The sequence below is a fragment of the Chiloscyllium punctatum genome, chromosome 16 (assembly GCF_047496795.1).
Source record: "Chiloscyllium punctatum isolate Juve2018m chromosome 16, sChiPun1.3, whole genome shotgun sequence".
In the NCBI taxonomy this organism is placed as follows: Eukaryota; Metazoa; Chordata; class Chondrichthyes; order Orectolobiformes; family Hemiscylliidae; genus Chiloscyllium; species Chiloscyllium punctatum.
The window spans coordinates 66310824-66326174 of NC_092754.1; the positions used below are offsets into that span (position 1 = coordinate 66310824).

A 15351-nucleotide genomic window follows, 5' to 3' on the forward strand; every position below is an offset into this window, starting at 1 on the left:
ATACTCAGATGGCCAGAAAAGTTGCAGAGATGGGATTTATTTCTGGAAAGTGTGAAGCAATTCATTTTTATATGACTAGTCATGAAAGGGAGTATATAATGAATGGTAGAAACCTCAGAGAATCACCAGCACCTTTGTATGCACGTACATATGCCCATGATTGCAACAGAACATATGAATAGAGTGGTTAAGAAAACACATGGGAAGCTTTCTTCGCCGAGGCATTGAAGACAAGACCTTGTGGTAGAAAGTAAGAGTGAAAGCCTGGATAGGTTGCAACTGTTTTCTCTCGAGGGCAGGAGGTTGAGGGGTTACCTAATAGAGGTTTATCTAATGATAAAATTATGTCGGAGAGAAATACAATGAACGACAGCTGTCTCTCCCTATGTTGGGGGACTTCACGAAGTGGGGTCATGTGAGAGGAAAAAGATTTTAAAAAGGACGTGAGGGGGATCTTTTTCATAGTGGTTCATATGTGGGCTGAACTTTCAGAGGAGGTGATGGATGAGACTACAGTTACAATGTTTAAAAGACATTTGGATAAGTGCATGAATAAAAAAAGGTTTGGAGGGCTATGGGAGTGGACTAGTTTTGGGTCTTGGTTTATATGGAGTGATGACATCAAATGGTCTGTTTCCTTGCCGTGTGACACTCTGGAGGGTGATTAGTTAAATGGTATGTCCACTTGACAAAGGAAGTGATTATGTGAGGAGCCAGCGGAAGTGGTTACTCCTTAATGAGTACTTCACATTGGTATTGATCAAAGAGAAAGAATAGGATAATGATAAGTTTGGGGCGGAGCATGTTGATATTCTGGGGTATATTGAAATTAAGAAATGGTAGTGTTGTGTGTAATGGAAATTATTAAGCTAGATAATTCCCAAGGGCCTGATATGATGTCTCCCAGGACATTGAAGGAGGGAAATGAGAAGATTATTGGACATGGACAGAAATTTTTATGTCCTGTTGAGCCACATATCAGGGGCTAGAACACGGTAGAATAGCCAATGGTGTTTCTTGCGTTACGCAGTTGAAGGCGTGCATTGCACATTTAAGAGAGAATGAATGTTATTTTGCAATGAGAGCTTGCAAACATTTATTATATGTCCAGCTAGCAGTCTCAGAGCGTACTGGAAAATTTAATATATGTTACATTTGGCTCTGAAGTAGATTCCTAACTTGGTTGCTATTTTGACAACAATTCGAATTTAACCAGTAAGATTAAATTATGCGCCAGGGTACTAAAACCCATTCGAGTTTAAATTTATTATTTTGCCACCATCGAAGCAATGAGACGATCCAATGTTGGGGCCGTAAAAAAGCATCTAGTTTGAAAGTCAGACAGAGACATAATACCAAAGACAGAGTAACTGCCATCAAGAAAGACAGCCATTCAAAGCAATCGCAATCAAAGGGACTTTTCTTTCATATGAAACATCTTCGCAGTGAAAAACAGAAGACGATCTAGGGAGAATCCAGCAGAAAGAAGAAGGATACATGAGACAAATGCCCCTGTGTGGTTTTCAAATGAATTTGATGCTATTTCATGATGGAATATTTTTATTGAAACAGCATATTGTTATAGATTTGGAGGCAGGTAACAAGCAGTTTAGAGAAAGGGGACTTAGAGCTGTGAATAGTTTTTGATTAACATCCACTTTCAGGATTATGGAAAAAAATTGATATGATGTTTCTTAAAATTGCGCAATTTAGGAGTTCTCTGCCACTCATTATTTCACCCCTTTCTCTTAAGTTCTTGTTGTCAGCCTCCAAATCTCTTACAATATCTCATCCAATAAAAAAATGTTTATAAAAAGAAAAAAATGAATTTGAAAACCACACAGCAGCTGTCCTATCTGGCATCTTTCTTCTTACGGCTGCCGATCTCCCTGGAGAGTCCTCTGTCTATTAGTGCAAAGGTGTTTCATATGAAAGAAATAATTTTCTAGAGAGTGCTTTGAATGGATGTCTTCCTTGATGGCAGTTACTCTATCTATGGTAGTTTGTCTCTGTCTGACTTTAAAACTACATGCCTTTTTTGTACCCCCAACATCGGATCGTTTCATGGGATTGATGCTGGCTAAACAATAAATTAAAACTTGACCTGGTTTTACTATGGTGGAGCGTAAGTTAAACTGATTATTAAATGTATAGTAAAGGCCTTCAACTTCATAACACCTTGTTCAAGAAACGCAACATGGACAATTGTGAAAGGAGCATATTAAATTGAGAGCTATGATCGAATGGAGAGGGTGAGTTTTTTTTCACAGGGTGAAAATGGCGAATGCTTAGAGCATTGATTTAAGGTGAGAAGGGAAACTTTGAAGGATACATGAGAAGCAACGTGCTTGTTTTACAGAAATGGTGGTCGGTGTCTAGAACATGATGCCAGAAGAGCTGGTAGAATCAGATATATTAGAAATGTTTAAGAGTGTTCAGACAGACAGTCGCACAATAGGGGGGTATGGACCATGTGCAGGCAGATTGGATTAGTTTGGATGGACATTATGTTTGGTGCAGCATGGTAGGCAGAAGGAGCCGCTCCTGTGTTATACTGTTCTGCGTTCTCTGGTAAATTCATAAACCTGGCCCAGGCTTACGGTGAACCTGGGTCATAAGGAGAGGTTAATTGGGGTATTTTGCAATCTTTCATGAAGTCTTTAACTTTAGTGGTCACTTCTGGAGTAGTAGGTCAGATTTACAGCATGATACAGCAGTGTGTGGTATTCGTTGGAGCATCCCCGTAACTGGGAGGACATATTCCTCGTTTGAACTTTGCAGATGGTGGACAGGTTTCGGGCAATCAGCAACATCTGCATTCCTGATGAAGGGCTCCGACGTGAAATTTCGACTTTGCTGATCCTTCGATGCTGCCTGACCTGCTGTGATTTTCCAGCAAGACATTCTCAACTCAAATCTCCAGCACGGACAGACCTCACTGTCTTTCAAAATCTGTGTGCTTGACCATTTCAAATTCTGTTTATTGGTTTACCTGAGCACGGACTGTGGAGACAGAGTTTTGTAGGTGGTTTTGTGAATGATGTTTGATTTGGATGTTGATGCCAGTCACAGAGCAGAGGCGGTTTTTGGTTGGACGGACGTTAAGGTTTGTTGTTAATGGTTGATGTCTGACTCTCGCAGTTTTGATCCGTAAGTTAACCGCTTAGTTCCTGGCCTGCTTGCCAAGCACGAGTGCGTGGGTCCTCTCCATACTCCTTGAGATAATGTGACTGTTGTCATCATGTCCAACTTTGACACAGTGGGAGCGGCGACTCCAAGCGGAGGGCAGATCATCAAAGATCTGATTAATACTCATGCAGGAGCCTGGATAGCAATTGGAGATGCTCTAACCAATCTTCTGTTTGCACGTGTTACTGAACTGAGCGTGAGTGTTTAACCCCGCTGGTAGGTCACACGAGGGATATGAACAGGTGAGAGTTCTTGAAATGTAAGTGCACATTGAGTTTGATATGATATGATGTGGAGTTGTTCGTTTTGAAAGGAGAATAAAGTAACCTTTATTCTCCACTGAGAATAAGTGGAGAATAAAGAAATGGTTCAGTGGAGAAATCCTGCAGAAAACTACAATATCAAGGGAGTTGGTGGGTATTTGTTCACGGAACATAATGTTAACACATAAGGGCAATATTCAGAAATGCTTTTGGAATGTTGGCCCTCAGACTGCAAGCCCCTTCAAATAAGAATAAAGGCGTTTTAGTGCAATTGCGCAAAGCGCTCCTCAGGGCACGTCCACATTACTGAGAGTAGTTTTGTGCCTCGTAGAATCATAGAATCTCTACAGAGCGAAAACAGGTCCTTCTGTCCAACAACTCAACACAAAACCTCCGCAGTGCAACCTATCCAGAGTCTTTTCCTTCACCTATTACTCAACATTTACACTGACTAATTCACTTCTGAACAATGTAGCATCGTTCAATCTCTTAACCTGCACATCGTTCGAGTGTGCGAGCAAGCACAGACACGGGGAGAATGTGCAAAACGCACGCAGGCAGTTGCCTGACGCTGGATTAGAGCGTGGGTGCCTGGTAGTGTAAAGCATCAGTGCTAATAACTGAACCAACGTACGCTGTCATATTCAAATAAAAGCTCAGTATTTGTGCGCTTGTCCAGTTCAGATACTGTTCATTGCTTAACCCGAGGGCGGTGAGTTTGGAGTCTGGTTTTGGGTATTGGAAGTGATAGTAAGGAATGACGTTTTTTTATGTTGGTGTCAATCACGGAGCAAGGGTGGTTTTTATTGGACAGAGTTTATTTAAAGGAATATATAATTTCATTGCAGAAAGTTGAGAAAAGTGCACTTGGATATCCCTGGTATGAAGGAATTGTCTTATGACCAAAGTTTAAATGATTTGGGACTCGTTGCAACATATATGATCCTTAATGGTCTTGAAAAGGTAAATGTTGACACGACGTTTCCTCTTCCTAAAGAGTCTATTACATTAGAGGCAAAGTCTTATAATAAAGGGACGCTAATTTAAGATTGAGATAAAGAGGATTTTTTGTCTGATGGTTGAGAGTCTTTCAAACTGTTTGTCACAGAGAACGATGGGCAGAGTCCATGTGTTATCTTTTAGGCTGAGACTCTGAATCAGTTTGAGAATTGAGGTTTATGAGAAAAACACAAGGAGGTGGCAATGAAGAATAATTGGTCAACCATGATCCGACTGAATGCAGAGCATGCTCAAGTAACCTACTTCTGTTTCTATTTCTTATGGTCTTATAATGTCGCCCCAGGACATCTGGCTGTGAATATCCCCCATCTCTGCCATGTGGGCTTTGATTGCACTCTTCCAAAATTGTCCTGTGAACTGGTTCTCTCTGTGGCGCTCTCTTTCTTTGGTGCTGAGTTTGATGCTCGTTAACCTATCTGTGCCAAGGGTGCAAAGTGTACTGATAACTGGATGTGTTCTGCAAAGTTGACAGGTGAGGGGGCTGCCCAACATGATGCCTTTAAGGCAATGTGCGTCAACTATTCTGAACTCGGCATTGCAGTAGATGGTGGGAAGGACTCTCTGAGCATTGCCACATGTAAGATATAGTGAACACCACGGGTGAGGGAATAAAATGGGTCCTTACAGCAATTCACCCTTGAGCTGTCGGGGATGGTCAGGTTGATGCGGTGTGAATACAAGCGCAATTCAATGTTCGAGAGAGGAAGTAAATAGGGATGATAGAATTGGGGCTCCAGACCTGTTCGTGTGTGTGCGTGCGTGTGTGTTGTGCGCACGTGTCGTGGATTGGGTTGTGGTCCGCGAACAGAATATATTGAGGTAATGCATGAGAGCCATGTAAGATAGGGTTGGGCTCCCAGGTGAGAATATATGTGTACGAGTGTTACAGTCCTGAGTTATGAGCGCGAGGACATGACGTGGAAAGTTGGAATGGGAGTGGGGTCCGTTTGGCCGGCAAGTATTAGCCTAGAAGAAGAGTGCAGGCCGCAGTGTTGGGGGCTTTGGCATTTGGGTACTGACTCAGACTGTCAGTGTCCAATTGGGAAAGGGATTTACGGTCGCGGGTTAGGAGAAGAGGGTGTGAGGATCAGTGTCATGTTCAGCATGGAGTCTAAGTGCTAGAGCTGGGGACAAAGGTGATAATCCTGAGGTGCAAGTACGGGGCGAGGGTGGCCAATGCAAGAGTGGGGTTTACAGGTTATGGATGCAGGGACAAGGGCAAGGCAGTGATCACAGGGCAAGGAGCTGGAGGGTGAGGACTAGGGGTGTACAAATGAGTCTGTCTGCGCGGGGTAAAGGGTCTGACACAGGGATTCATGCTCATTATCTGGGGGCCTGACATGCAAGGAGGATGCCTGAACATGGTAAGAGTGCGAGTGGACAGGGGCCAAGGCTGAGGTTTGCTGTAGTGCTGCTCATACACTCTGTCCTGGTTTTAGGGCAGCTTCTGTATGTCCCAGTCACTTCTGGTCAGTACAGGATGGGAGCGGGCTCACCGACTCAGTGCTACTCACAGCTCGGAAATGTGTGTTCTGATATGGACACCCAACAGCAGCGTTTCTCCTGATTCAGAGTCACCCAGCAGCTTTAGGAGAGTAAGGTCTGGAAGTTAAAATCTGCGTTCAGCTTTGATGTGTTTGAAATGCACAGTTTCTAATAGTGCATCTTTCCCTCTTCACAGATCGATTGCTGAGTGCAGGTCATGACGTCACTGACGGGGCTATGCTACGTATGTGATCGAGATGGCCATTGCAGGAAACTGTGGTATGTATCTTGACATTTTAAAAAGCGATGCCAGCGATGAGTGACAGGACCCTCATGATAAACGAAGTGAGCAAAGCCACCCTCAGGACCCACAACCTGGAGCCTAAAGCGTTTTCCCCATTTTCCTCTCGCAACATTCTTGAATCCTCTGTCATGTTTTTCATGACCTGCAGATATGACTATTACTTTCCTGTTTGGTCGTCATGTTATGACCTCCTCTACCTGACGACATCCAAACCTCTGCTGTCAAAATAGTTGTATATTGCATTCTCCTACCACTCGTGTCCTTATTGCTCCCACGTTGGTTCCTAACCAAGCAACAGTTTGGTTTTAAAACTTTCATCTGTATTTCTCTATCCCACCGTTGCCTGACTTCTCCCCATCTCTGCAATTCCTCCAGCCTCCAACACACACTTATGTGTATTGTTCTATATCCCTGATTTTAGCTGCTTCACCATAAGTTGCAATGCTTTCAATAAATTAGATAACAATCCCAGGAATTCTCTCCCCACACATTGTTGCATCCTGACTTCACTTTCTTATTTGGATATATTCATTAAACCTAACTCTTTGACCATGCTTTTGGTAATTTGCTTGACGTTCTGTTTATTGTCTTACTCTGTTCTAGTCTTTGTGCATAGCAACTGGCTATTCATTCATTTTGTTAAAGGTGCCATATAATCGGTCGATTGTCATAGATTCTTGAGGCATGGCACTCGATAAATTTTCCGAACCATTCCCAGATTATGAGGTGACCCATTCTTATCTTATGCTATGTTCGCTTTTAGCTGGGTTACAGGGATGGGCCAGCCCAGCTAATGTTGCGCTCAGCTGGCTGTCTCAGCGAACCTGGAAAACCAGTTGGATATGAAGCTCTACTTCTCGATATGGCTGCAATCTTCTTGTGACAGCAGCAGGAGGAGCTGCAACAATTTCTGTGATTTATGTCCGAGAAGATACTGTTCCTCCAACCAGGCACTTCACCTCTCGATCTTTTTAGCAACAAGAGCAGGAGAGAGAGAACGTGTGCTTGGAGGAACCCGAGATGAGTAACAGAATATCCAATTGGAGGAACAGCTCCTCACATATTCTGTCTCCAATCTGGGCGCCAGCAACCACTTTCTGATTGATTAGGCATGGAATTGAATTTCTTGGGCGAATTTAGGGATGTTTGATAACTCACTAATCACGGCCCCATTTTCTACTGCTTTGAGAAATCTTGTCACTGTCCCGTATAATCCGCTATTCAAGTCGCAGAGTATCCAGTCCCCTCCCCTGGCATGGAAGCTCAGTGGTTCGCACTATTGCCTCACAGTATCAGGGACCTGATATCAACTGCAGCCTTGGTTGAGAAGTTTCGCAACCTTTCCCTTTCTGTGAGCGTTTTGTATGGATGGTCCTATTTCCTCTCTGTTTAGAAATATGCAGGTTAGGTCGACTGGCCATGCTAAATGACCGGTTAGTACACAGTGTTGTGCTCAGTAGGTGTGTCATCTATGGTAAATGTCGGGTTATGGGGAAAAGGCGGGGACGGTTAGAACAGCCTTTGGATGGTCAGTGTAGACATGATGGGCTGCAACGCCTCGAACTCCACTGCAAAACTCTATGAATCTGTGACACTCACGATCTCAGCACTAACTTTCCATTGTTATTTATTTTTCACAGTGTCATAGAGTCATAGAGATGAACAGCATGGAAACCGATCCTTCGGTCCAACCCGTCCATGCCGACCAGATACCCCATCCCAATCTAGTCCCTCCTGCCAGCGCACGGCCCATATCCCTCCAAAACCTTCCTATTCATATACCCATCCAAATGTCACTTAAATGTTGCAATTGTACCAGCCTCCACCTCAACCTCTGGCAGCTCATTCCATACACATACCACCCTCTGCGTGAAAACGTTGCCCCTTAGGTCTCTTTTATGTCTTTCCCCCTCACCTTAAAACTATGCCCTCTAGTTCTGGACTCCCCGACCCCAAGGAAAAGACTTTGTCTATTTATCCTACCCATGCCCCTCATAATTTTGTAAACATGGAAAAGGTCTTCCAGCAGCCTCCGACGCTCCAGGGGAAACAGCTCCAGCCTGTTCGGCCTCTCCCTGTAGCTCAGGCCTTCCAACCCTGGCAACATCCTTGTAAACCTTTTCTGAACACTTCCAAGTTTCACAACATCTTTCCGATTAGAAGGAGACTAGAATTGCACGCAATATTCCAACAGCGCCTAACCAATGTCCTGTACAGCCGCAAGATGACTTCCCAACTCCTATCCTCAATAGTCTGACCAATAAAGGAAAGCATACCAAACGCCTCCTTCACGATCCTATCTAACACTGACTCCACTTTGAGGGAGCTATGAACATGCACTTTGTTCAGCAACATTCCATAGGACCTTGCCTTTAAGTGTAAAGGCCTGCTAAGATTTGCTTTCCCAAAATGCAGCATCTCGCATTTATCTGAATTAAACTCCATCTGCCACTTCTCAGCCCATTGGTCCATCTGGTCCAGATCCTGTTGTAATCTGAGGTAACTTTCTGCGCTGTCAAATACATCTCCAATGTTGGTGTCATCTGCAAACTTATTAACTGCACCTCTTAAGCTCGCATGCAAAACATTTATGGAAATGACAAAAAGTAGAGGGTCCGGCACCGATCTTTGTGGCACGCCACTGGTCACAGGCCTCCAGTCTGAAAAGCAACCGTCCACCACCACCCTCTGTCTTCTACCTTTGAGCCAGTTCTGTATCCAAATGGCTAGTTCTCCCTGTATTCCATGAAATCTAACCTTGCTAATCAGTCTCCTGTGGGAAACATACTGCGCTCATCAATCTTCTTTGTTGTTTCTTCATAGGTCAGGCTCACCTATCTATAGTTTCCTGGCTTGTCTTTATCGCCCTTCTTAAACAGTGGCACTACGTTTGCCAACCTCCAGTCTTCCGGAACCTCACCTGTGAACTATCGATGATACAAATATCTCAGCAAGAGGTCCAGCAACCACATCTCTAGCTTCCCATAGAATTCTCGGGTACACCTGACCATGTCCTGAGGATTTATCCACCTTTACCCGTTTCAAGGCATCCAACTCTTCCTTGTCTGTAATCTGGACATTTTGCAAGATGTCACCATCTATTTCCATACAGTCTATATCTTCCATATCCTTTTCCACAGTAAATACTGATGCAAAATATTCATTTAGTATCTCCTCCATTTTCTGTGGCTCCACACAAAGGCCGCCTTACTGATCTTTGATAGGTCCTATTCTCTCCCGAGTTATCCTCCTGTCCTTAATATATTTGTAAACACCCTTTGGATTCTTTTTAATTCAATTTGCCAAAGCTATCTCATGTCCCCGTTTTGCCCTCCTGATTTCCCTCTTAAGTATATTCCTACTTTCTTTGTACTCTTCTAAGGATTCACTCGATCTATCCTGTCCATACCTGACATGTGTTTCCTTCTTTTTCTTAACCAAACCCTCAATTTATTTAGTCATCCAGCATTCCCTATACCTATTAGCCTTCCCTTTCACCATGACAGGGATATACTTTCTCTGGATTATTGTTAACTCGTTTCTGAAGGCTTCCTATTTTCCAGCATTCCCTTTACCTGTGAACATCTGCCTCCAATCAGCTTTCGAACTGCTGTTTGCGGAGGAAGTGGGTTTGGTGCTGGAGGTGTCGCAGATGCTGCGGACAATGTGAGTGCTTGGTATACAGCTGCTTACCTTCATTGCTGGAGAATTTGATAAACCACTGAGACAGGCCCTCAGAGCCCCAAGGATGAGTGACCGTTTCCCAATGCTCTGACCGTGGGAAGTACTATATCTCTGAAAGTTTACAGGCAAACCAGTGTGCACCTCTGATTTATACAGCTACGACGATGCACACGTTTGCTGAACTCTACATTTACTCTCCATTCCAGCCCCCTGAAGTTGTAGTGAGCTGTGAATGGAGCGCACATAAATATCCCACCCTCGATTTCGGAGATAAGAGAATAAAACCTCTGGACCCACTTGCCACTTAGTATAGCATGTGTCAAGGGAAGCGCTGAAATCACTTCTTGAGGAAATTGCAGCGGGGCTCTTAAAATCAGATAGTCACCGTGATTTTGTGAAAGGTAAATTATGTTGGACTAATGCATAAGCGTTCTTTGAGAAACTACCGGGTAATGTTTGAAGGTTACTGGCGAATGATTCCAAAATGACTTGAGCGGTAACTTAATCACGCAGAATGTAGTGCACGTATGGAGAGAGGCGCCAGAAGAAGTGGTAGAGGTGTACAATTACTGCATGTAAAAGGCATCTGTACGGCTATATGAATAGGAAGGGTTTACAGGGATAGGGGCTAAATACTGGTAAATGGTAACAAATCAGATTGGGATGTCGGCTCGGTGTGTATGAGTTGGACTGAAGGGTTTGTTTCTGTGTTATATGGCTCCATGAGAAGGTACAGTTTTAAAGGTTAAATATAAAACACGTCTATGGCGTAGGCTGTAACATATTAGTCGTAATAGAGGATTCGTTGGCAAAAGCCAACAGAGTAGGAATAGGTGTGTGATTTTCAGGTTGACACGATGCAATGAGTGATATGCAACAGGGGTTAGTTCTGAGGACTCGTGTTTTCACAAGGTATAATAAATCCTTGTTAAAACAAATGGATTGTTGCTAAACTCACTAATGTTCCCAAAATAAGTAGGAAAGGAAATGTAGGAGGACCTGAGTATGGAAAAGTTTGTCGTTTATTTGAAACTTGAACTTGCTCAGCTAAATTTACCAAATGGAGGATGATGTGGGAAAATGTTAACAGAAAACTTACATTTCATTTAAATGCAGAGAATGCAGCATGCTCTGGTACAGAGGGATCTATGACCACAAATTAAGCATTTGGTTGCAGGAAGTGATAAGGAAGAGAGTGGAATATTGTCATTTATTTCAAGGGAAATGAAGTTCATACGTTATGCTTCTGATGTGCAAGGAATTTGTGCAGATCGATCTGTAATTGACTGTACAACCTTCTTCTCCATATCCAGGAGACGGTGCAAATGCATTAGAAGCAATGTACTTCATTGGATTCATGGTATTGACAGTAGATTAAATGAGGAAATGTTGGACAGGCTGAGTCTGTGTTCTCACTCTCAATGCTTTCCTTACATACAGGTGAAGTAGGGCACTACTTCGGCTGGGACAACACATCCATCCTAAGACAAGCAAAAGAGACAGGCACGAGAATTCCTCGAAGCATGGCATTCCAAATTGAACTCCATCAACAGACACATTGACTTGGATCACATTTACCACTCCCTGAGAAAAAGAACAGGAAGCGACATCTTCAGGGGAAATGATATCACTAATCCAAGGAAACCCAAACACATAAATAGAAAGTGGGCCACGCCAGAAGTCCTTCATTTGGAGACTCACTAATGACGTTACCTAGTTTGGTGAATAAACTTCCGAAAATGAACCTTCCAGCTTAGCGAGGAAACCTACAACCATAACATCAAACTGAGCTACAACCTTCCCAAAATTGGTTCGATATCCATTAGAGATTAGAAAATGGTCTGGCTGAGGCTTTCAAAAGACCCTCAGGGCAGTTTACCAGTTAGATAGTGACAAAATGTTGCCTTTTGTGAAGAGCACGAGTTTAAAAATGAGGGATGTCTCATTTAAAATCCAGAAAATGGAACGTTGCCTTTGAGTTTCATTACTGTGAGGCAGAGTCTTGGATTATTATGGGTGAGTGTGGTGTCAGCGGGCGTGTGGAGTTGAGGCCTCGATATGTTCAGCCTGATTATGCAGAATAACCAAGTAAATCTGAGGGGCTGAAGGAGCTTGTTCTCTTAATTTGTGTGTTCTCCATCCCCAGCCTGTGCCAAGTGAGCTGCTGTCACCTACTCTAGTAGTTTGGATGGCACAGTGTCCCATTGTTCACACTGCTGCATCACAGCGCAAGGACCCGGGTTCGATTACACCTTCACGTGACTATCTGCGTGGAGCTTGCACCTGCTCCCTGTGCCTGTGAGTATTTCATCTGGGTGCTCTGGTTTCCTCCCACAGTCGAAGATGTGTAGGTTAGGTGGATTGACCGTACTGAATTGTCCCATCGTGTCTGGGGGTGTGCAGGCTATGAGGATTAACGACGGGAAATATATTGTTACAAGAATGGGTTGAGTCTTGGTGGGATGCTGTTCGGAGGGCCGATTGACTTGTTTCCACAAAATAGGAATTCTGTGTTTTCCCCACAGCATTGGAGGATCCTGCCCACCGTATATATTCTATGGTGAAATGCTATGGGGTTTACAGGGTCATCAACAAGCTTCAGCTCTGACCTGAGGATTGTCCATTTAAAGATGCTGCACAAGGTAAGCCTTTGATATCCACTTAAGATCAGTATTCCATTCATGACCATTTCCTGTGTGGGCTGAGATATGGAGAATATTTCCTGCTGCCTGACCGATATCCAGCTGGCCACAGGTTTTGATCAGTTTTGCAAATGGGCTATAATGATGATAATTTCGTTTGAGTTTTTTGTTCTGCCCATTTAAAAACAGTTCTGTTCAATGTAATGGTGCGAGTGACTGGGGAAGACTTTGTGTCAGCTATAACAGCTACTGTCCGATCCTGGTGACGAAACCAGTTTTCGGCTGGAGAGACTACAGTCTAATAGAGCATGTGTCGAGGAGGTAGATTGCAGCTTGAAGTATCGCCTTGCTCCCCAGTACAGTCTCGGCTTCGAAAGAGTAACCAGACTCAGCCTACTCAGCTTAGGTAAATGTGAGAGGATGACTCTCTGAGGCCACGGCTTGCGATCATACCCCACCCTCTTGTCGATCCCAAGCGCTTTCTGCCTATGCACAGTGACTAACAAACCATTCCCTTAGTCCATGATCAGTGATATCTCCCTGGCACATGTCAGTACCAACTAACGCATATATTTCAAACGTGCTCATCATCTGTCAGTCCTCTGTAACATCGGACTACTACACCTGATTTCATGTCAGCAAGTTTGCGACTGCCATGAGTAGCAGTAATGCATGAAGAGGGAAATACTAGCTACAGAGATAGGGTGGCATCGCTTGTCATGGCTGGATTCCAGGTGAGAAGAAACAGATCAGAAGTGGACTGTTTCCACTGTTAGGCAGGTTTGCAATCCTTGGTCAAGCAGTGGTGTTGGGAACAGGGGAATTCATTGCCAGTCCGTGTGGGGACTTGCACAGTTTTCCATCTCTTTCAAAACTGAATGGCAGCTTGGAAGGTAATGAAGTGAGAAGGTGATGGCAAGCTGCCGTCTTTTGAATGCAGTGACCTCCACAGTGCCCTTAATGAGGATCTTTCCTGATTTTGAATTTGCATCATTGACGGAACTCCAGATTGTATATCCCAAATCAGGATGGAAGGTGAGTTGGTGTGGACCTTGAGGCGGGATGGTGGTGGGGGTGTGGTCTTCCCACTTATCTACTGCTCTAGTCCTGCTCAATGGCAGTGGTCCTCAGTTTGAAAGGTGTTATAGAAAAAATCTTGGTGAGCTTGTGCAGTGCATTTCTTGGATTGTACGTTGTGTGAGGGCATGTTACATGACGGATTTCATGTATTTTTGTCGCATATCCCGAGGTACAGTTAAAAGTTCTGTTTTGCGTGCAATACAGGCTGATCATATCATGCCAAGTGACTAAGGTTTTTGGGACAGAGCGAGGAATATATTCTTACAGCTGAAGAGAAAGTGCACACAGAACGTGGTCAAAGTTAAATTTGAGATTCATAGAGTCAAAGAGTTATATAGATGCACAGTATGGAAACAGACCCTTCGGTCCAACCTTTCCATGTCAACCAGACATCCCAACACAATCTAGGCCCACCTGCAAGCACCCGGCTCATATCCCTCCAAACCCTTCCTATTCATATACCCATCCAAATGCCTCTTAAATGTTGCAATTGTAAGAGCGTCCACCACATCCTCTGGCAGATCATTCCATACACGTGCTACCCTCTGCATGAAAAAGTTGCCCCTTTGGTCTCTTTTATATCTTTCCCCTCTCACGCTAAACATATGACCTCTAGTTCTGGACTCACCGACACCAGGGAAAATGCTTTGCCTATTTATCCTATCCATGCCCCTCATAATTTTGTAAACTTCTATAAGGTCACCCCTCAGCCTTCAGGGAAAACAGCCCCAGCCTGTTCAGGATCTCTCTGTAGCTCAAATCCTCCAGCCCTGGCAACATCCTTATACATCTGTTCTGAAAACTTTCAAGTTTCACAACATCTTTCCGATTGGAAGGAAACCAGAATTGCATGCAATATTCCAACAGTGGCCTAACCATTGTTCTGTGCAGCTGTAACATGACCTCCCAACTCCTGTACTCAATAATCTGACCAATAAATGAAAGCATACTAAACGCCTTCTTCATTATCTTATCTACCTCCGACTCCACTTTCAAGGAGCTATGAACCAGTACTACAAGGTCTCTTTATTTAGCAACACTCCCTAGGTATTTACGATTAACTGTATAGGTTCTGCTAAGATTTGCTTTCCCAAAATGCAGTACCTCGCATTTATCTGAATTAAACTCCATCTGCCACTTCTCAGTCAATTGGCCCATCTGGTCCCGATCCTGCTGTAATCTGGGTAACCCTCTTCGCTGTCCACTACACCTCCAAATTTGATGTAATCTGCAAACCTACTAACTGTACCTCTTACACTCGCATCCAAAACATTTATGTAAATGAAAAAAAAGTAGAAAACCAAGCAGCGATCCTTGTGGCACCCTTTGGAGTCGAATAGACAATAGACAAAATACAATAGGTGCAGCAGTAGGCCATTCTGTCCCTCGAGCCTGCACTACCATTAAATATGATCATGGCTGCTCATCCTTAATCAGTATCCTGCTCCTGCCTTATTTCCATAACCCTTGACTCCACTATCCTTGAGAGCTGTATACAATTCTTTCTTATATGAATCCAGAGACTGGGCCTCCACTGCCCACTGTGGCAGAGCATTCCACACAGCCACCACTCTCTTGGAGAAGAAGTTTCTCCTCATATCTGTCCTAAATGGTCTTCCCAGTATTTTTAAGCTGTGTCCTCTGGTTCGGCACTCACCCATCAGTGGAAACATGTTTCCTGCCT

The 15351-nt window shown here is 43.8% G+C and overlaps 1 pseudogene; it reads left to right on the plus strand.

Annotated features, from left to right (window-relative positions):
* Positions 1 to 3241: 3241 nt before the first annotated feature.
* Positions 3242 to 15351, plus strand: part of LOC140486831 (uncharacterized) — a 28985-nt pseudogene continuing 16875 nt past the window's right edge.